This window comes from Moschus berezovskii, chromosome 23 (genome assembly GCF_049115385.1).
Source record: "Moschus berezovskii isolate FMDL1 chromosome 23, NW_MosBer_1.0, whole genome shotgun sequence".
NCBI lineage: Eukaryota > Metazoa > Chordata > Mammalia > Artiodactyla > Moschidae > Moschus > Moschus berezovskii.
The window spans coordinates 11194814-11218512 of record NC_142482.1 but is presented as its reverse complement, the minus strand read 5'-3'; the positions used below and the strand labels follow the sequence as shown (position 1 = coordinate 11218512).

At 39.8% G+C, this 23699-nt stretch overlaps 1 pseudogene; it reads right to left on the bottom strand.

Annotated features, from left to right (window-relative positions):
* LOC129540265 (E3 ubiquitin-protein ligase RNF146-B pseudogene) overlaps window positions 1–23498 on the bottom strand; it is a 75519-nt pseudogene extending 52021 nt beyond the window's left edge.
* Between the last annotated feature and the right edge of the window lie 201 nt (window positions 23499–23699).

Below are 23699 nucleotides of genomic sequence, written 5' to 3'. Positions count from 1 at the left end.
TCCATCCAGCTACCTCCTTCTCTGTCGCCCCCTTCTCCTCCCGCCCCCAATGCCTCCAAGCATCAGAGACTTTTCCAGTGAGTCAACTCGTCACATGAGGTTGCCAAAGTATTGGAGTTTCAGCTTACACTAAAATGATTGAACAAATGAAATCAAGGTGAATTAAAACCCTTAATGAAAGACTGGAAACTATGAAACCCCTAGAAGAAAATGTATGCAGAACACTCTGACATAGTTCATAGCAAAAATTTTTTCACCTGTCTCCTAAGGCAAAGGAAGCCAGGGGGAAAAATGAGATCTGATTAAACTTAAAAGTTTTGCACAGCAAACGAAAACACTGACAAAATGAAAAGAGAAACTACTGAATGGGAGTAAGTATTTTCAAATGATATGACTAAAAGGGGTTCATATCCAAACTATCTAAACAATTTATTTAACTTGATACTAAAAAACAAACAAACAGAAGAACAATGGGAAGATCTGATTTTCTCCAAAGAAGATATACAGATGGCACAGGAAAAAAATGCTGGTAGATTCTTTAGGGTTTTCTCTGTATAAGATCATGTCATCAGCGAACAGTGAATGTTTTCCTTCTTCTTTTCCAATTTGTATTCCTTTTATGTCTTTTTCTGCTTTGATTGCTGTGGCCAAATCTTCCAGAACTATGTTGAACAGTAGTGGTGAGAGTGGACACCTTTGTGTTGTTCTTAACTTTAGGGGAAATTCTTTTAGATTTTCACCACTGAGGACAAGGTTTGCTGTGGGTTTGTCATATATAGCTTTTATTATGTTGTGTTATGTCCCTCCTATTCCAATATTCTGGAGGTTTTTTTATCATAAATGGATGTTGAATTTTGTCAAAGGCTTTCTCTGCATCTATGGAGATAATCATATGATTTTTATCTTTCAGTTTGCTAATGTAGTGTATTACATTGATTGATTTGTAGATATTGAAGAATCCTTGCATCACTTCATGGGAAATAGATGGAAAAACAGTGGAAACAGTGTCAGACTTTGTTTTTTTTTGGGCTCCAAAATCACTGCAGATGCTGATTGCAGCCATGAAATTAAAAGACGCTTGCTCCTTGGAAGGAAAGTTATGACCAACCTTGATAGTATATTAAAAAGCAGAGACATTACTTTGCCAACCAAGGTCCGTCTAGTCAAGGCAATGGTTTTTCCCGTGGTCATGTATGGATGTGAGAGTTGGACTGTGAAGAAGGCTGATCGCCCAAGAATCGATGCTTTTGAAATGTGGTGTTGGAGAAGACTCTTGAGAGTCCCTTATACTGCAAGGAGATCCAACCAGTCCATTCTAGAGGAGATCAATCCTGGATGTTCATTGGAGGGACTGATGCTAAAGCTGAAACTGCAATACTTTGGCCACCTCATGCGACGAGTTGACTCACTGGAAAAGACTCTGATGCTGGGAAAGGTTGGGGGTGGGAGGAGAAGGGGACTATGGAGAATGAGATGGCTGGATGGCATCACCGACTCTGGGGACATGAGTTTGAGTGTAGTCCGGGAGTTGGTGATGGACAGGGAGGCCTGGCGTGCTGTGATTCATGGGGTCGCGGAGAGTCGGACACGACTGAGCGACTGAACTGAACTGAACTGAACTGAATGTAGTGTATTACATTGATTGATTTGTAGATATTGAAGAATCCTTGCATTCTTAGTATAAAGCACACTTGGTCATGATGTATGATCTTCTTAATGTGTTGTTGGTTTCTGATTGCTAGAATTCTGTTAAAGATTTTAGCATCTATGTTCATCAGTGATATTGGCTTGTAGTTTGTTTTTTTTTGGGGGGGATCTTTACCAGGTTTTGGGATTAGGGTGATGTTGTCCTCATAGAATAAGTTAGGAAGTTTACCTTCCTCAGCAATTTTCTACTAGAGCTAATCAATGAATACGGTAAAGTTGAAGGATATAAAATAAACACACAGAAATCCCTTGCATTCCTATACACTAATAATGAGAAAATAGAGAAATTAAGGAATCGATGCCATTCACTGTTCCAACGAATGGGTTAAATACTTAGGAATATATCTACCTAAGGAAACAAAATACCTGTACATAGAAAACTGCAAAACCCTGCTGAAAATAATCAAAGAGGACATTGATAGATGGAGAAATATACCGTGTTCATGGATTGGAACAATAAATATTGTGAAAATGAATATACGACCCAAAGTAATTTATGCATTCAATGCAATCCCTATCAAGCAACTAACGATAGTTTTCACAGAGCTAGAACAAATCTCACAATTTGTATGGAAATACAAAAAACCTCGAATAGCCACAGCAATCTTGAGGAAGACGAATGGAACTGGGAGAATAAACCTACCGGACTACAGGCTCTACTACAAAGCCACATTCATCAAGACAGTATGGTATTGGCATAAATAGAGAAATATAGATCAATGAAACAAAATAGAAACCCCAGAGATAAATCCACACAACTATGGATACCTTATCTTTGACAAAGGAGGCAAGAATATAAAATGGAGAAAAAACAGTCTCTTTAACAAGTGGTGCTGGAAAAACTGATTAGCCACTTGTAAAAGAATGAAACTAGAACACTTCCTAACACCGTACCCCAAAATAAACTCAAAATGTATTTAAGATCTAAATGTAAGATCAGAAACTATAAAACTCTTAAAGGAGAACATAGGCAAAATCCTCTCTGACATAAATCAAAGCAGGATCCTCCATGACCCACCTCCCAGAATATTGGAAATAAAAGCAAAACTTAACAAATGGGACCTAATTAAAATTAAAAGCTTCTGCACAGCAAAGGAAACTATAAGCAAGGTGAAAAGACACCCTGAAGAATGGGAGAAAATAATAACAAATGAAACAGCTGACAAAGAATTAATCCGCAAAATATACAAGCAGCTCCTGCAGCTCAATTCCAGAAAAATAAACGACCCAGTCAAAATATGGGTGAAAGAACTAAACAGACATTTCGCCAAAGAAGACATAAAAATGGCTAAAAAACACATGATAAAATGTTCAACATCCCTCAGAATCAGAGAAATGCAAATCAAAATCACAATGAGATACCATTACACACCCGTCAGAATGGCTACAATCTAAAAGTCTACATGCAATACATGCTGGAGAGGGTGTGGAGAAAAGCGAACCCTCTTACACTGTTGGTGGGAATGCAAACTAGTACAGCCCCTATGGAGAACAGGGTGGAGATTCCTTTAAAAACTGGAAATAGAACTGCCATACGACCCAGCAATCACACTCCTGGGTATACGCACCGAAGAAAAGAGAATTGAAAGAAACACATGTACTCCAAGGAGAAGGAAATGGCAACCCACTCCAGTGTTCTTGCCTGGAGAATCCCAGGGACGTGGGAACCTTGTTGGCTGCCGTCTGTGGGGTCGCACAGAGTCAGACACGACTGAAGGGACTTACCAGCATACCAGCATGTACTCCAAAGTGCATTGCAGCACTGTTTATAATAGTGAGGACATGGAAGCAACCTAGATGTCCATCTGCAGAAGAATGGATAAGAAAGCTTTGGTTCATATACACAATAGAGTATTATTCAGCCATTAAAAAGAATACTTTTGAATCAGTTCTAATGAGGTGGATGAAACTGGAGCCTATTATACAGAGTGAAGTAAGCCAGAAAGTAAAACACCAATGCAGTATGCTAAGTCATTTCAGTCGTGTCCGACTCTGGGCGACCCCATAGACGGAAGCCCACCAGGCTCCCCCATCCCTGGGATTCTCCAGGCAAGAACACTGGAGTGGGTTGCCATTTCCTTCTCCAATGTGTGAAAGTGAAAATTGAAAGTGAAGTTGGTCAGTCGTGTCCGACCCCCAGCGACCACACAGACTATAGCCAACCAGGCTCCTCCATCCATGGGATTTTCTAGGCAATAGTACTGGAGTGGCTTTCCATTGCCTTCTCCACCAATGCAGTATACTAATGCATATATATATGGAATTTAGAAAGATGATAACAATAACCCTGTATATGAGACAGCAAAAGAGACCCAGGTGTATAGAACAGTCTTTTGGACTCTGTGGGAGGGGGGGAGGGTAGGATGATTTGAGAGAATGGCATTGAATGGATGGGAAAAGTGGTACATTGTGATGTCTAAGACCCCAAGGCAACCATTTGCTGGGGGAGTGCCTAGCTGACCAATCAGATTGAAGGGTGTGGCTCCTCATTGTCCTGAGAAGGTATACATTGGGGGTCATAGGCAGAGATTCTGGGTTAGGCCACTTCGTGGGCTCATGATGACAAAGGGAAACAGGAAGCCACAAATTCCAAGAAGAGTTGCAATGCTGTTTGCATTAAGGGTGAAAGGAAGAAAGACGGCCCGCTGTCAATGGAGATAGAGGCATTGTGAAGGTACAATGACTCCATCTATGCTCCCCATGGACTCCATTGACTTTGCTGCCCAAGCCCTCTACACTGCCCTTGCTAGGCACAAAAAATCTAATCAACCCACATCTCTTTTTCTTGAATTCTCCCTTCCAACTTAGTAGTCATGCTCTTTACCCAAAACTAATACCCTTCTCTTTTCTTTCCAGGCAAGAAATATGACCCTGAAGCTCAGAAGACCTCTACAAGTGACTTTGAGAAAGAAAATCTGATCATATGCCACTCAGTCGAAGAAGGTGAAGAAAACAAGAAAACCAAAATGGTTTTTCTTTTTCTGTGCATGTAAGATACAGGTCAAAGCCAAAAAAGTTACCAAAACATGAGGCAGAGTCCAAGAAGGAGGTAGAATCGAAAGAGAAGGTAAGCTCAGCCACCCCAGAATGAGAGACCCTAGAGAAGTACAACCTGGGCAGCCAGTAACTGAATCCCAAAGGTCAGACAGTTTAGAATTGTTTCTCCAGAAGTCTGCTTTCTTACAAACGGCCAACCAGGAAAAGACTGACTCTCAAACTAACATAGTAAACAGATGGCTGCATTCAAAGATACATCAAATGGTGAAAAGATGATATTTGTGTGTAAGTGTAAATTTTCTGATGAGGAGGGAGGGAATGGAGAGACGAGGTGGGCACCTGAATGTGAAGGGATGTGGAGTCCAGGGATATTGGGGAACAGACCTTCAGGCCCCCAATTAACCAGAGAGTAGAAGTCTGGACTGGGTCAGGAGTCTGTACTGAAAATGGATAACCCTGCTTAACAGTTGATCTCAACGGCAATGATTAGTGGTGTGGTGTTACGGTCTTTGTTTGGGGTGTGGAATGACATTAGGGTCTAGATTGCCAGAACCCAGATGGGAAGAGGGTTCATCATGGGGATGGTAAATGTCATACTTCCCCTGAGAAAAGCAGGCAGAAATCACCTCCTGGCCACCTCCACCATAAAGGGCTTTGTTGTCAGCTAAAGGTGCTAAGGAGGCACAAAATGCTGATGCAACTAAAACTCACAGCTACCACTCCCAAAGATTAAAATAATATTTGGAGGGAACAGACCAAATATCAATAAGGCCACTTTTATCCTAAGAAATTGGTGGGAGCAGTGTGTTCCCAATTGCAGGGCAGGGGAGGTGGCCCAATCCCTGTGCATATGACAAACAGGATCCCCACAGACAGATAATTTTTTGGAGTGGGGGACACCATGCAGTTTTTGCGATCTTAGTTCCCTGACTATGGATTGAAAACTTTTGTGTTTCCTTGTAAATTTTCTGTTTAGTCGATCTATCCATAGGTGTGAGTGGGGCATTAATATCTCCCACTCTTATTGTGTTATTGGTAATTTACCCTTTCATAATTATTAACATTTGTCTTACATAATGCAGTGTTCCTCTGTTGGGTGCATATATATTTATAATTGTTATATCTTCTTTTCGGTTTGATCCTTTGATCATCATGTAGTGTCCTTTTTGTCACTTTTCATAACTTTTCTCTTAAAGTCTATTTGATCTGATATGAGTATTGCTACTCCTGCTTTCTTTTGGTCTCTATTTGTGTGGAATATGTTTTTCCAGCCCTTCTCTTTCAGTCTGTATGTGTCCCTTGTTTCGAGGTGGGTCTATTGTAGACAACATATATAGGGCTCTTTTTTTTTTTTATCCATTCAGCAAGGCTTTGTCTTTTGGTTGGGGCATTCAACCCATTTACATTTAAGGTAATTATTGATTAGAATGAACCCATTGCCATTTTCTTTATTGTTTTGGGTTCGGGTTTATACCCACTTTCGCTACTTCCTGTCTAGAGGAGGTCCTTTAGCATTTGTTGGTGAGCTGGTTTGGTGATGCTGAATTCTCTCAGCTTTTGCTTGTGTGTAAAGCTTTAGACTTCTCCTTCATATTTGAATGAGATCCTTGCTGGGTACAGTAATCTGGGCTGCAGGCTATTTTCTTCCATCACTGTAAGTATGCCCTGCCATTCCCTCCTGGCCTGAAGAGTTTCTATTCAAAGATCAGCTCTGATCCTTTCTGGAATCCCCTTGTGTGTTATTTGCTGTTTTTCCCTTGCTGCTTTTAATGTTTGTTCTTTATCTTTCATCTTTCTTAATTTTATTAATATGTCTTGGGGTGTTTTGCCTTGTGTTTTTCCTGTTTGGGGCTCTCTGGCATTCTTGGACTTGGGTGATTATTTCCTTCCCCATTTTAGGGAACTTTTCTACTTTCATCTCCCCAAATACGTTCCAATGTTCTTTCCTTTTCTCTTCCTCTTCTTGGACTCCTATGTTTCAAATGTTGGGGCGTTTAACATTGTCCCAGAGGTCCCTGAAATTGTCCTCATTTCTTTTGATTCTTTTTTTTTTCTTTTTGTCTCTCTCTTTCATTTATTTCTACCATTCAATGTTCTATCTCACTTACCCTATCTTCTGTGTCTATTATTCTACTGCTTGTTCCCTCCAGAGTGTTTTGGATCTCATTTACTGCTTATTATTTATGTATTGACAATTTTTTTTTTAATTTCTTCTAGGTTCCTGTTAAACCTTTCTTGCATCTTTTTAATCCTTGTCTCCAGGCTATTTATCTGTAACTCCATTTTTTTTTCAAGATTTTTGATCATTTTCACTATCATTATTCGGAATTTTTCATCAGATAGATTTCCTATCTCTTCCTCCTTTTTTGTGTTGGTGAGCATTTATTTATTTATCTCTGTGTGAAGAGTTTGCGGAGGCAACCACACGTTTGCTCACTCACAAAGCAAGGCAGAGGAAACAGGTTGAAATTACACAGGAATCTGGCAGTTTCCCCATAACACTGCCATGTCATGACTTTACCCACTCAGAATGTCTACTCCAGACCCTCTTATTTCATAGAACACCCCTTCTCACAACTATGGCAAAGGCTTCCATGGCTCAGAAGAATGTACAGGTTCCAGGAGTGGAGCCAACTCAGATCTGGCCTATGTCTGAACAAGTTGAGAGCAGCCATTACCAGTGCGTATGGAGGTGGCACTGTGGGAGTATCTGGAACTCTGACTGGTGGGCTGGGACTGTCCCAGTATACACACAAGCCCATGTTGGGCACCCCTTCTTGCTCCAGCACTTCGTTGTTTTGTGGCAAAATTTCCAATGCTGGAAGGTTATACAGCACACACTTACATGAAATGGAATCAGCATGGACCTGAAACTCAGGGCTTCTGTACCATCAACTGTATACTCAACCTAACTCCCCAATAAGTAGGGTTCGCTACTGAGCACAGGAGAAGTCCGGGCTCATACCTGGCACTGGTTCTGGCCCCTCTATCTCTAGCCCCACCTCTCACCAAAGTGAGAGTTGCCAGTAAAAAAGAAGCAAAATTAATCTGGAACTTAAAATTATGGAAATCGCCCAATAGGGAAAACAAAACAAAAAACAAGTTAAAAGGGAGAACAGTTTAAGAGACCTCTAGACTACATCAAGTATACTGCATTCACTTTATTGGGTCATAGAAGGAAAAAGAGAGAGAAACGGGTCAAAAATGTATATTTAATGTGCTGAAAGGGAAAAACTTGCAACCTATAATACTCTACCTAGCAATATTATCATCCAATATTGGAGAGAAGAACTTCTCAGACAAGCAGAAGCTAAGAGCTTATCCACACTAAACCAACTTGGAAGGAAAATTTCAAGAGTCTTCTCTAACTGGAAAAAGAAGTAAAAATCTACAGAGAAGGAAAAAACTCCCACCAGTACACACAAACACATAGTAAAGGCTGTGGATCAACCAAATAGATAATCTAGTACGAAAATTAAGACAGATGAATTTTAAATTAAATGCTAACTACATGAAACACCCTATTACATCAATGGACAGAGCATCTGAGAGAAAAGCAATAAGAAAACTGTAGTCTTAAATTACAGGTTAGAGTAGTTGAACTTAATAGATACCTACAGCATTTGCTGTTATTCTTGAGTTACTGTGATGTTAAGGTTTGTCAAAGTATTTCTCAATTTGGGCTTGCCTTCACCTTCTTGTCGGGTTTGAAATATTAGCTATACTATATGCGGCACATGGGATCAAGTGGCAGCTGTTGGAGTGGCATATAGTTAAGCACGGATAACAGGCATGCCTGGAAATAAAATGAAAAGAATGATGTACAAAAGTTAGGGTGAAGGTGGAATGATTTGGGAGAATGGCATAGCATATGTTAAATGAATCACCAGTCCAGGCTCCTCTGTCCATGGGATTTAACAGGCAAGAACACCGTAGTTTATTGCATTTCTTTTTCGAGGGTATCTTACTGACCCGGGGTCATATCTGCATCTTCTGCGTTGCAGGCAGATTCTTGACCTCTGAGCCACCTGGCATAGTCTATCCCAAAATAGCAGATTACACACCTTCAAGTGAGCACAGGACCTTTTTTAAGGGATGATCCAATGCTGGGCCACAAAACAAGTCTCAACATATTTAAGAAGACAGAAATAATATCAAGCACTTTTTCTGATCACAATCTTACAAAATAAGAAATCAATTACAGGAGAGGAATACTGGACAAACACAAACGTGTGCAGACGAAACAACGTGCTACGAAATACCAATGAGGTAAGGAAGAAATCAAAAGGGGAATAAGAAAATACTTTGAGACTAATAAAAACACCAAATTTCCGAAATCTATTGGATTTAGCAAAAGCAGTTCTAGAGGAAATTGTAGAGTGACAGATCCTTCCCTCAAGACTTGGGGAGAAACTGAAATAAACAACTTAACTGACTATATAAATGAAGTAGAAAAAGAAGAATAAATAAAGCCACAAATCCTCAGAATGAAGGCAATAATAATAATCAGAAAAGACATGGATAAAACTGAGACTTCCCCTTTCCTAAAGTAAAAATATATCAGTTAAGTGAAAAGATATTTTTTGAAAAGATAAACAAAAATTTAAGTGTTTAGACAGGTTCATCAAAAATAAAAGATAGATGACTCAAATAAACAAATGCAAAGAACACATTACATCCAATATCATAGCAACAGGGAAAAATCAAAAGAGGATAAGACAAATAGTTATATGCCAAAAAATTGGACAACCTTGAAGAAACTGACAAATCTCTAGTACCATACAACCTTTCAAATTGAATCAGGAAGGAATATATAATCTGAATAGTTGAAACATTTGTAGTGAAATTGAATGTATAATAAAAAATCTCTTAGTAACACAAAGTTCAGAACCACACTGGGAATATATCTGAACATAATGGAAGTGAAAGTGGAAGTCGTACTGTGTCCAATCCAGTACTATGGCCTAGAGAATTCCATGGATTAAAAAGTCCATGTGGTCGTCTGAACATAATAAAGGTGATTTATAACAAACAGAGATGATATCATATTCAGTGGAAAAAAGCTGAAAGCTATCCCTCTAAATCAGGAAAAGACACAGATGCCCAATCTTGCCACTTCTAAAACACTAGAAGTACTAGGCTCAGAAATCATTCAAAGAAAACAAATAAAAGTCATCCAAATAGGAAGAAAAGTAAAACTGTCACTACTTGCAGTTTACATGAAACTATATATAGAAAGCTAGCAGTTCAGTTCAGTTCAGCTCAGTTGCTCAGTCGTGTCTGACTCTTTGAGACCCCATGAATCACAGCACGCCAGGCCTCCCTGTCCAACACCAACTCCCAGAGTTCACTCAAACTCATGTCCATTGACTCGGTGATGCCATCCAGCCATCTCATTCTCTGTCGTCCCCTTCTCCTCCCACTCCCAATCCTTTCCAACATCACAGTCTTTTCCAGTCAGTCAACTCGCCGCATGAGGTGGCCAAAGTATTTGAGTCTCAGATTACAAAATAATGATTAAACAAAAGAAATCAAGGTGAATTAAAACCCTAAATGAAAGACTGGAAACTTTGACACACCTAGAAGAAAATGTCGGCAGAACACGCTTTGACATAATTCATAGAAACATTTTATTCACCTGTTTCCTAAGGCAAAGGAAGAAAAGGAAAAAAGTGAGATATAATTAAACTTAAAAGCTTTTGCACAGCAAACGAAAACACTGACAAAATAAAAAGACAACCTACTGAATGGGAGTAAGTATTTGCCAATGATATGACTAAAAGGGTTAATATCCAAACTATCTATACAGATTATTCAACTCAATATTAAATAACAAACAAACAAACAACAACAACAACAACAACAAAAAAAACAATGACAAGATCAGATTTTCTCCAAAGAAGATATACAGATGGCTCATGAAAAAGAGCTGAACATCGCTAACTGTCAGCGAAATTAAAACCAAAATCACAAGGAGATATCACCTCACACTCATCAGAATGGCTCTCATCAAATCAAAAATAAACAAATGTTGGCAAGGATGTGGAGAAAGGGAAGCCCTTGTACTTAATTGGTGGGAATGTAAATTTGTGCACTCCCTTTGGAAAACATCATGAAAGTTTCTCAAAAAACTAAAAAAACAACTACCAATTGGCTCAGCAATTCCACTCCGAGGTATATATCAGAAGACAATGAACACTAATTTGAAAAGATATATGAATTCCAATGTGTATTACAGCCTTATTTACAATGGAAAATATATGGAAGCAAACAGTGAACAAAGGACACGTTGTTCCTCTCTTCAAAGCACTTTCATGGAGTGTGGGATAAGCAAGCATTTGAACACTATAGCAATCCTTAGACATAACGGCAGATACATGTTCACTGAGATGGAAAAATTCTTCGAGCATATTGTATAGAAAAGGAAGGCTACAATAGTGCATAGAGTTTGATTCAATTTCTATAAATTTAAAAAAATTCACTGATGTATATATGCTCATCCAAATATATGTGTATTATATATTCTAGCATATATAAATATGTATATATATATATATATGTTATAAACATTTCGGTAGAACAACAAGGACAAAATATTTACAGTATGTATTTCTATTGACATACTTAATCAGTTCAGTTCAATTCAGTCACTCAATCCTGTCCCACTCTTTCTGACCCCATGAATCAAAGCAAGCTAGGCCTCCCTGTCCATCACCAACTACTGGAGTTCACTCAAACTCATGTCCATCAAGTCTGTGATGCCATCCTGCCATCTCATTCTCTGTCGTCCCCTTCTCCTCCCATCCTCAATCCTTCCAGCATCAGAGTCTTTTCCAGTGAGTCAACTTGTCGCATGAGGAGGTCAAAGTATTGGAGTTTCAGCATTAACATCAGTCCTTCCAATGAACACCCAGGATTGATCTCCTTTAGAATAGACAAGTTAGATCTCCTTGAAGTCCAAGGGACTCTCAAGAGTCTTCTCCATCACCACAGTTCATTCAGTATTACAGTTATCCAGGCCTATGCCCCAACCAGTAACCCTTAAGAATCCAAAGTTGAACGGTTCTATGAAGACCTTAAAGACCTTTTAGAATTAACAGCCAAAAAAGATATCCTTTTCATTATAGGGGACTTGAATGCAAAGTAGGAAGTCAAGAAACACCTGGAGTAATAGGCAAATTTGGCCTTGGAGCACAGAGTGAAGCAGGGCAAAGAATAATAGAGTCTTGCCAAGAGAATGCACTGGTCATAGCAAACACTCTCTTCCCACAACACAAGAGAAGACACCACACATGGACATCATCAGATGGTCAACACCGAAATCAGATTGATTATATTCTTTGCAGCCAAAATGGAGAAGTTCTATACAGATAGCAAAAACAAGACCAGGAGCTGACTGTGGCTCAGATCATGAACTCCTTATTGCCAAATTAAGACTTAAGTTGAAGAAAGTAGGGAAAACCACTAGACCATTCAGATATGACCTAAATCAAATCCCTTATGATTATACAGTGGAACTGAGAAATAGATTTAAGGGACTAGATCTGATAGATAGAGTGCCTGATGAACACTGGATGGAGGTTCGTTACATTGTACAGGAGACAAGAAGCAAGACCATCCCCATGGAAAAGAAATGCAAAAAAGCAAACTGGCTGTCTGAGGAGGCCTTACAAATAGCTGTGAAATGAAGAGAAGCAAAAAGCAAAGGAGAAAAGGAAAGGTATAAGCATCTGAATGCAGAGTTCCAAAGAATAGCAAGGAGTGATAAGAAAGCCTTCCTCTGTGATCAATGCAAAGAAATAGAGGAAAACAACAGAGTAGGAAAAACAAGAGATCTCTTCAAGAAAATTAGAGATTCCAAGGGAACATTTCATGCAAAAATGGGCTCAATAAAGGACAGAAATGCTATCGACCTAACAGAAGCAGAAGATACTAAGAAAAGGTGGCAAGATACACTGAAAAACTGTACAAAAATTATCTTCATGACCAAGATAATCATGATGGCGTGATCACTCACCCGTAGCCAGACATCTTGGAACGTGAATTCGAGTGGGCCTTAGAAAGCATCACTATGAACAAAGCTAGTGGAGGTGATGGAATTCAAGTTGAGCTATTTCAAATCCTGAAAGATGAGGTTGTGAAAGTGTTGCACTCAATATTCCAGCAAAAGCGGAAAACTCAGCAGTGGCCACAGGACTAGAAAAGGTCAGTCTTCATTCCAATCCCAAAGAAAGGCAATTTCAAAGAATTCTCAAACTACCTCAGAATTGCACACATCTCACAGGCGAGTAAAGTCATGCTCAAAATTTTCCAAGCCAGGCTTCAGCAATATGTGAACTGTGAAATTCCAGATGTTTAAGCAGGTTTTATAAAAGGCAGAGGCACCAGAGATCAAATCGCCAACATCCGCTGGATTATGGAGAAAGCAAGAGAGTTCCAGAAAAACATCTACTTCTGCTTCATTGACTATGCCAAAGCTTTTGACTGTGTGGATCACAAGAAAATGTAGAAAATTCTGAAAGAGATGGGAATACCAGACCACCTGACCTGCCTCGTGAGGAACCTATATGCAAGTCAGCAAACAGAACTGTACATGGAACAGACTTGTTCCAAATAGGAAAAGGAATACGTCAAGGTTGTATGTTGTCACCCTGCTTATTTAACCTATATGCAGAGTACATCATGAGGAACGCTGGGCTGGAAGAAGCATAGTTGGAATCAAGATTGCTGGGAGAAATATCAAAAACCTCAAATATGCAGATGACACCACCCTTATGGCAGAAAGTGAAAAGGTACTCAAAAGCCTCTTGATGAAAGTGGTAGAGGAGAGTGAAAAGGTTGGCTTGAAGCTCAACATTCAAAAAACAAAGATCATGGCATCTGGTCCCATCACTTCATGGGAAATAGATCGGAAAACAGTAGAAACAGTGTCCGATTTTATTTTTGGGGTCCAAAATCACTGGGGATACTGATTGCAGCCATGAAATTAAAAGACGATTACTCCTTGGAAGGAAAGTTATGAAAAACGTAGATACTATTTTAAAAGCAGAGACATTACCTTGCCAACCAAGGTCAGTCTAGTCAAGGCTATGGTTACTCCAGTGGTCATATATGGATATGAGAGTTGGACTGGGAAGAAAGCTGATCGCTGAAGAATTGATGCTTTTGACATACTTATTGGTGTCCTCTAATTTCATTTTTATGCTTTTTGAATTTCCATCATCCTGCTCTGTTATACTGTGAATAGAATAAGAATCACTGTGATGTTAAGGTTTGTCAAAGTATTTCTCAATTTGGGCTTGCCTTCACCTTCTTGTCGGGTTTGAAATATTAGCTATACTATATGCGGCACATGGGATCAAGTGGCAGCTGTTGGAGTGGCATATAGATAAGCACAGTAACAGGCATGCCTGGGAATACAATGAAAAGAATGATGTACAAAAGTTAGGGTGAAGGTGGAATGATTTAGGAGAATGGCATAGCATATGTTAAATGAATCACCAGTCCAGGTTCGACATATGATACAGGATTCTCGGGGCTGGTGCACGGGGATGAACTGGAGGGAGGATATGGGGAGGAGGGAGGTGGGAAGGGGCTTCAAGAAAGGGAACACATGTACACCCGGGGTGGATTAATGTCAATGTATGGCAAAACTCACCAATATATTATTGTAAAGTAATTAGCCTCGAATAAAAAATAAAAGTTAAACAAGCATGTGATATCAAAATTTGAGGTTGGAAAGGAGCAATGAAAAAGATTCCAGCACACTGGATCCAAAGTATCCTTATGTAACAGAGCAGCATGAGCACAGCCCTTGGCAGGTAGCTATTGCTGTGCCTTTCTAATCCACATCCTCTTACTAAGCAACAGGTCTTGCTCAGCGATTGGACAGTCCATCCTTGAGCCCTGCCCATAAGCAACCAAATATCAATGAGGTACCTATTGGTCCGTCTCCTGCTCAGGTATTGGTCAGCTACACAGAGAGCCCTACCTGATGATAACTGTCAATGAGGGACCACTGGGGAAGTGATTCAGTCAAGGGTCCGTGGTGCAGTGGTCATGAAACTCTTGCTTTTGGGCATCTTACTTTTTTTATTTTATTTTAATCAGGAATGTATTTCTGGTAGATTGGGCAAGTTGAGTTTCCCTACTCAATATGAGAGTTGAAGTGTCCCCAACAATATTAGCGGAGGAGACATTTAACACTTTATTTGCTCTGCTGTGTAATCTTATGGAGACGGTGTATTGACTTGGGGCAACAGAATGAGGATTCACCAAATCTTGGGGTCTCTAAAGTTCATTGGAATAGAAAAAACATATAGCATGTTCTTAATTACCTTTGTCCATGTTAAGTGCTTGCACTTAAGTTTTTAAGCACCTCAAGAACCCCCAAAAGGAAGAGAGTGGTCAAGAGATGAAATGACTAGGGGATTCTGAAGTTCTGAAATGGGATGAAAAGTGTTCATACAGGGATGGAGGAGGCAGGAGTGTTGAAGGGAGACATATAAATCAAAGAATAAAGGGCACTGAAGGAACGTCTGAAGGTCATGAGCAGAAACACCATGCCCCTGAATCACCACTCCCCAGAATCAGAAACACAGAGTTGTCAGCAGTGGGTAAGTTGTATCATATCCTCTCTCAGACTCCACTAGCCCATGCTGATGGGCAAAGTGGTACATTTTGATGTCTAAGAACCCAAGGCCACCACTGGCTGGGGGAGTGCCTAGCTGACCAATCAAATTGTAGGGTGTGGCTCCTCATTTTCCTGAGAAGGTATATATAGGGGGGTCAGACACAGTCCATTCTAGAGGAGATCAATCCTGAGTGTTCATTTGAAGGACTGATGCTAAAACTGAAACTCCAGTACTTTGGCCACCTCATCGGATGAGTTGACTCACTGGAAAAGACTCTGATGCTTGGAGGGATTTGGGGTGTGAGGAGAAGTGGACGACAGAGAATGAGATGGCTGGATGGCATTACCAGCTCGATGGACATGAGTTTGAGTGAACTCCGGGAGCTGGGGATGTACAGGGAGGCCTGGCGTGCTGTGATTCATGGGGTCGCAAAGAGTCAGACAAGATTGAGCGACTGAACTGAACTGAAGGATACACCTTAGTATAAACTAGAGGACGAGAGCATTCAGTCCATCTTCCATTTATTTTATTTGTCTCACTTTGAACAAGTATTGTTAATTCAGTGTTGTTCTCAATACCTTTAGAATGTGTGAAGTTAGAATCATAAATATTAATAGTCAACTGTGTTGGAAATAGGATTGATAACCTCCTTTGAAGGAAGAAAAGACTTAAAAGGCATGGAGGTAAACCAGGGGAATGTTCCTGGAGCCTAGATTCTCCACAGGAAGACGTTTGGAATTCGCTTTAGCACACAGATGAAAGAGTCTTCAGGACACAAAGTTCAGTAATTAAGAATGATTTTAGGAAATTAACCTGAAAAAAATTTTAATCGGGTGAAACTAAATCTCTCTCCCAATCATGCAAAGTGAATATACATGGAGGTTATTCGGTGAGCTAACTTGTATAAATTTACAATTGATAATCAAGTTAAACACTTATATCTGTCTTTTAAGGATAAGAATACATATTTAAAACAGCTGACTTTTTAGAAATATTTCTGGTCTGAAAATAGAAAATAAAACAGTTATAGCAGAAATAGCTAAATGTGATTCACGTTTAAGGTGAAGGTTAACTTTATTTATTTATTTTTTTTTTTAAGGCTGGTGCCTGAAATCTACTCATCTAAGTGTAATATATCATTAAAATACAAATTAAAAAAAGAGAGAGACCAGAACATAGTTTGTCTACTCTATTGGAAATCATTATCTATTTTATCAAAAGAACAGTTCTACTAATGAATGGATACCTAAAAAATGAATTAATTATCTGTTAAGCACTGAAAAAAAATGCCCTACCTCACTTGTAATGAAAGAGATGCAAATTAAATCAATGATATGCAATTTTTACCTTCGTATTGACAATTTTAATGAGAGTGACTAACTTGATGATCAATCACTCTGGTTTTTCCTTACATCACTTTCCCCATTACTGGAAATTAAATGACCCAAAGGTCAAAACATTTCAAAATCATTAAAGAAAGTGATTTTTTTGGAAATTTGAACTGTGAAAATAGAAACATATTTTGCTTTAATCCCAAACCTGAAACATTTAGAAAATTTTGCTTTAAAGTGCTCAGAAATCTATAATATTTAGGGAAAATAAAGATAAAGAACTTTCTATCTTCCAAGTCTAAGCCTTTTCAAATGCCAGTTATTTTTGACTCGAAGTCTACCAAACAGTATTCAGGACCTATTCACCTCATCAGAGATAAATGCTTAGGGGAAATGATTTAGCTTTTGCTACATTTTGTATCAAGCCGCATTTCATTTTATGAATAGGCAACCTAAATGTAGCCTACATTCTTCAATAATACATTCATAGAATTACTGAAAAGGATTGCTTATTTAATTTTATTAAAAGCAGAGAACTGGTATATTATTAAAACAGTCACTATTATAATCCTCTGTAGAGTAAAACATATTGAACAATATTTTCCTAACATCCTATAGATCTCAAAATGGAGAAGGAAGATTTCTCTTTTTCTAAACCATCCGGACTAATGCTAAAGCTGAAACTCCAATACTTTGGCCACCTCATGTGAAGAGTTGATTCACTGGAAAAGACTCTGATGCTGGGAAGGATTGGGGGCAGGAGGAGAAGGGGACGACAGAGAATGAGATGGCTGGATGGCATCACCGACTCCATGGACATGAGTTTGATTGATTTCCGGGAGTTGGAGATGGACAGGGAGGCCTGGCGTGTGGTGATTCATGGGGTCGGAAAGAGTCAGTCATGACTAAGCGACGGAATTGAACTAAACTGAACCATCCTCTTCAAGTCCCTTCAAATGGTGGTGTCTATGGCTGATTCATGTCAAAGTATGGCAAAAACCACTACAATATTTTAAAGTAATTAGCCTCCATATAAAATAAATTAATATTAAAAAATGAAAAAAATGATACAAGAATTCCAACGTGTATTACAGCCTTATTTACATTAGAAAAGATTTGGTAGCAACCAGTGAACGAAGCACACATGGTTATTCTCTTCAAAGCACTCGCATGGAGTATAGGTTAAGCAAGCATTTGAACATTATAGTAATCCTTAGAAATAATGGCAGATAAATATTCGTTGAGATGGAAAGATTCTTTCAGCATATTGTATAGAAAAGGAAGGCTAAAAGAGTGCATATAGTTTAATTCAATTTCCAGAAATTAAAAAAAAATTCACTGATGTATATATGCTCATCCTCATATATGTGCATTATATACTTTAGCATTATATAACACATATAATATATATGTTATAAACATTTAAGTAGGACAACAAAGGCAAAATATTAACAGTATATATATTTCAATTGACATACTTATTGGTGTCCTCTAATTGCATTTTTATACTTTTTAAATTTCCATCATCCTGCTCTGTTATCCTATGAATAGAATAAGAATCACTGTGATGTTAAGGTTTGTCAAAGTAGTTTTAAAGGTGGGCTTGCCTTCACATTCTCCTTGGGTTTGAAATATTAGCTACACTATATGCGGCACATGGGATCAAGTGGTAGCTGTTGGAGGGGCACATAGATAAGCACTTCTGACAGGCATACCTAGGATTACAATGAAAAGAATGATATACAAAAGTTAAACAAGCATGTGAAATAAAAATCTGAGGTTGGAAAGGAGTCAATCAAAAAGATTCCAGCACACTGTATACAAAGAACCCTTATGGAATAGAGTAGCACAAGCACAGCCCTTAGCAGGTAGCCATTGCTGTGCCTAACTACTCCACATCCTGTTTCTAAGCAACAGGTCTTGATCAGCAACTGGAGAGTGCACCCCTAGGCCCCGCCCTTAAGCAACCAACTATCAATGAGGTACCTAATGATACGTCTCCTGCTCAGCTATTGGCCAGCTACACAGTGGGCCCTACGTGATGATAACTGTCAATGAGGGACAATTGGGGAAGTGATTCAGTCCAGAGACTATGGTGCAGTGGTCATATGACTCTTGCCTTTGGGCACCTTATTGTTTTTTCTTTTTTTTTTTTTTTAATCAGGAATGTATTTCTGTAGATGGGCAAGTTGAGTTTCCATACTCAAGATGAGAGTTGATGTGTCCCCAACAATATTAGTGGAGGAGACATTTAACACTTTCTTTGCTCTGATGTGTAATCTTATGGAGACGGTGTATTGACCTTGTGGCAACAGACTGAGGATTCACCAAAACTTGGGGTCTCTAAAGCTCATTGGAGTAGAAAAAACATACAACATGTTCTTAATTACTTATTTCCATGTTAAGTGCTTGCTCTTAAGTTCCTTAAGCCCCTTAAAGACTCCCAATAGGAAGAGCGTGGTCTAGAGATGAAGTGACTAGAGGACTCTGAACTGTAGAAATGGGATGAAAAGTGTTCATATAGATATGGAAGAGGCAGGAGTGTTGAAGGGAGACATATAAGTCAAAAATAAAGGGCACTGAAGGAAAGTCTGAAGATCATTAGCAGAAACACCATGCCCCTGAATCACCATTCCCCAGAATCAGACACACAAAGGTGTCAGCAGTGGGTAAGTTGCATCATGGTTTCCTTCAGCCTCCACTAGCCCATGCTGATGGACAAAGTGGTAAACTGTGATGTCTAAGACCCCAAGGCCAACATTGGCTGGGGGAGTGCCTAGCTGTCCAATCAGATTGAAGGGTGTGGCTCCTCATTGTGCTGAGAAGGTATATATAGGGGGGTCAGAGGCAGAGATTCTGGGTTAGGCCACTACGTGGGATCATCATGACTAAGGAACCAGGAAGCCAAGAAGACAAGAAGAGTTGCAATGCGGTTTGCTTGAAGGATGAAAGGAAGAAAGACAACATGTTGTCAACGGAGATATAGAAGCAGTGTGAAGGTAAGAGGACTCCATCTAGCTTCCCATGTTCTCCATTGACTTTGCTGCCCAAACCTCTACACTCCCCTTGCCTGGTATAAAAGCCCTCATCAGCCCACATCTCTATCATGAAATCACCCTTCCAACTCAGCTGTTATATGCTTTCCTCAAAACTAATACCCTTCTTTTTTCTTTCCAGGCATGAAAAATGACCATGAGGGTCAGAAGACCTCTACAAGGGACTGTGAGAATCAAAACAGTATCATATGCAATTCAATCGAAGAAGGTGAAGAAAACAAGAAAACCAAACAGGTGTTTTTGTTCCTGTGCACTTAAGACACTGAATCAACGCCTAAAAAGGTACAAAAATACGAGGCAGAGTCCAAGAAGGAGGCAGAATCCAAAGAGAAGATAAGCTCAGCCGCCCCAGAATGAGAAACCCTGGAGAAGTACAACATGGGCAGCCAGTAACTGAATACCAAAAGTCAGATAGTTTAGAATTGCTTCTCCAGGTATCTGCTTTCTTACAAATGGCCAACCAGGTAAAGACTGACTCTCACACTAACAAAGTAAACTGATGGCTGTAATTAAAATAAACATCAAATGGTGAAAAGATGATATTTGTGTGTGTGTGTGTGTGTGTGGTGTGTGTGTGTGAATTCTCTGATGGGAAGGGAGGGGAAAGAGAGAATAGGTGGGCACCTGAGTGGGGAGGGGTGTGGAGTCCCGGAAGATTGGGGAACAGACCCTCAGGCCCCCAGTTAACCAGAGAGTAGAGCTCTGTACTTGGTCAGGAGTCTGCACTGAAGATGGATAACCCTGCTTAACAATTGATCTCAGCGGCAAGGATTAGTGGTGTGGTGTTACTGCCTTTGTTTTGGGTGTGGAATGACATTAGGGTCTAGATTTCCAGAACCCAGATGGGAAGAGGGTTCAACATGGGGATGGGGAATGTCATACTTCCCCTGAGAAAAGCAGGTAGAAATCATCTACTGGCCACCTACATCATAAAGGGCTTTACTGAATCACTCGCCTATGCTGTCAGCTAAAGGTTCTCAGAATGCACAAAATGCTGATTCAAGTAAAACCCACAGCTAGCACTCCCAAAGATTAAAATTATGTTGGGAGGGAACAAACCAAATATCAATTCCATTCAGTTCCGTTCAGTCGCTCAGTCGTGTCCGACTCTTTGCGACCCCGTGGACTGTAGCCTACCAGGCTTCTCCATCCATGGAATTCTTCAGGCAAGAATACTGGAGTGAGTTGCCATTTCCTTCTCCAGGGGATCTTCCCGACAGGGGATCGAACCCGGCTCTCCCGCATCAGAGGCAGACGCTTTAACCTCTGAGCCACCAAAAAATATCAATTAGGCCACTGTTATTGTAAGAAATTGGTGGGAGCAGTGTGTTCCCAAGGGCAGGGTAGTGGAGATGGTCCAATCACGGTGCATATGACAAAGAGGATCACCACGGTCAGATAAATTTTTGGGGTGGGGGGCACCATGCATTTTGTGGGATCTTAGTTCCCTGACAAGGGATTGAAAACGTTTGAGTTTCCTTGTTAGTTTTCTGTTTAGTCGACCTATCCATAGATGTGAGTGTGGTATTAAAGTCTCCTACTCTTATTGTGTTATTGTTAATTTCCCCTTTCATAATTATTAACATTTTTATTACATATTGTGTTGCTCCTGTATTGGGTGCATATATATTTATAATTGTTATATCTCTTTTTGGCTTCATCCTTTGATCATAATGTAGTGTCCTTCTTTGTCTCTTTTCACAGCCTTTGTCTTAAAGTCTATTTTATCTGATCTGAGTATTGCTACTCCGGCTTTCTTTTGGTCTCTATTTGCGTGGAATATATTTTTCCAGCCCTTCCCTTTCAGTCTGTCTGTGTCCCTCTTTTCGAGGTGAGTCTCTTGTACACAACATATAGAGGGGTCTTCTTTTTATATCCATTTAGCCAGTATTTGTCTTTTGGTTGGAACATTAAACCCATTTATATTTAAGGTAATTATTGATAAGTATGAATCAGTTGCCATTTACTTTATTGTTTTGGGTTCGGGTTTATACCCCCTTTCTCTCTTTCCTGTCTAGAGAAGGTCCTTTAGGATTTGCTGGAGAGCTGGTTTGGTGATGCTGAATTCTCTCAGCTTTTGCTTGTGTATAAAGTTTTGATTTTTCCTTCATATTTGAATGAGATCCTTGCTGGGTACCGTAATCTGGGCTGTAGGCTATTTTCTTTCATCACTGTAAGTATGCTCTGCCTTTCCCTCCAGGCCTGAATAGTTTTTATTGGAAGATCAGCTCTGATCCTTGTGGGAATCCATTTGGGGGTTATTTGCTGTTTTTCCCTTGCTGCTTTTAACATTTGTTCTTTGTCTTTGATCTTTCTTAATTTTATTATGTGTCTTGGGGTGTTTTGCTTTGGGTTTTTCCTGTTTTCTCTGGGTTTCTTGGACTTGGGTGATTATTTCCTTCCCCATTTTAGGGAACTTTTCAACTATCATCTCCTCAAAGATTTTCCTATGGTCTTTCTTTTTGTCTTCCTCTTCTGAGACTCCTATGATTCGAATGTTGGGACATTTATCATTGTCCCAGAGGTCTTTGAGATTGTTCTCATTTCTTTTAATTCGGTTTTCTTTTTTCCACTCTGTAACATTTATTTCTAACATTCTATCTTCTATCTCCCTTATCCAGTCTTCTGCCTCTGTTATTCGACAGTTGGTTCCCTCCAGAGTGTTTTAGATCTCATGTACTGCATTATTCCTTATGTAGTGACTGTTTTTCACTTCTTCTTCTTCTGCTGCTAAGTCACTCCAGTCGTTTCTGACTCTGTGTGACCCCACAGACAGAAGCCCACCAGGCTCCCCCGTCCCTGGGATTCTCCAGGCAAGAACACCGGAGTGGGTTGCCATTTCCTTCTCCAATGTGTGAAAGTGAAAAGTGAAAGTGAAGTCGCTCAGTCGTGTCCGACCCTTAGCGACCCCATGGACTGAAGCCTACCAGGCTCCTCCATCCATGGGATTTTCTAGGCAAGATGGAGTGGCTTGCCATTTAGTTCTTCTAGGTGCTTGTTAAACCTTTCTTGCAGCTTTTTGTTCCTTGTCTCCTGGGTATATTTTCTGTAACTCCATTTGTTTTCAAGATTTTTGATCATTTTCACTATCATTATTCGAAATTTTTATCAGGTAGTTTCCCTATCTCTTCCTCTTTTGTTTCTTTTGGTGGGGATTTATTTATTTATCTCTATGTGAAGAGTTTGCCGAGGCAACCACACGTGTGTTTACTCACAAAGCAATGCAGAGGAAACGTTGAAATTACACAGTAAGCTGACTCTTTACACATATCAATGCCAGGTCATGACTTAAACCACTCTGAATGCCTACTCCAGCCCCTCTTATTTCATAGAACACCCCTTCCCACAACTATGGCAAAGGCTTCCATGACTGAGAAGAATGTACAGGTGCCAGGAGTGGAGCCAACACAGATCTGGCCTATATCTGAACAGGTTGAGAGCAGCCATTACAAGTGCTTATGGAGGTGGCACAGTGGAGTATCTGGAACTCTTACTGGTGTGCTGGGACTGCCCAAGTATGAACCCAAGCACATATGGGGCACCCCTTCTGGCTCCAGCACTTCTTTCTTTTGGGGGAAATTTCTCAATGCTGGAACGGGATACAGCATACAGTTACATGAAATGGAATCAGCACGGATCTGAAACTCAAGGCTTCTGTAACATCAAGTGGATACTCATACTAACTCCCCAATACGTAGGGATGGCGACTGAGCACAGGAGAAGTCCGGACTCATACTTGGCACTGGTTCTGGCCCCTCTATCTCTAGCCGCATATCTCAAGAATGAGAGTTGCCAATACACAAGAAGCAAAATTAATCTTGAACGTAAAATTATGGAAATCGCTCAATAGGAAAAAACAAAACGAAAAACAAGTTAATAAAAGATAACAGCTTAAGAGAATTCTAAACATCATCAAGTATACTTACATTCACTTTATGTGGGTTTTAGAAGGAAAAGACAGAGTGAAAGAGGTC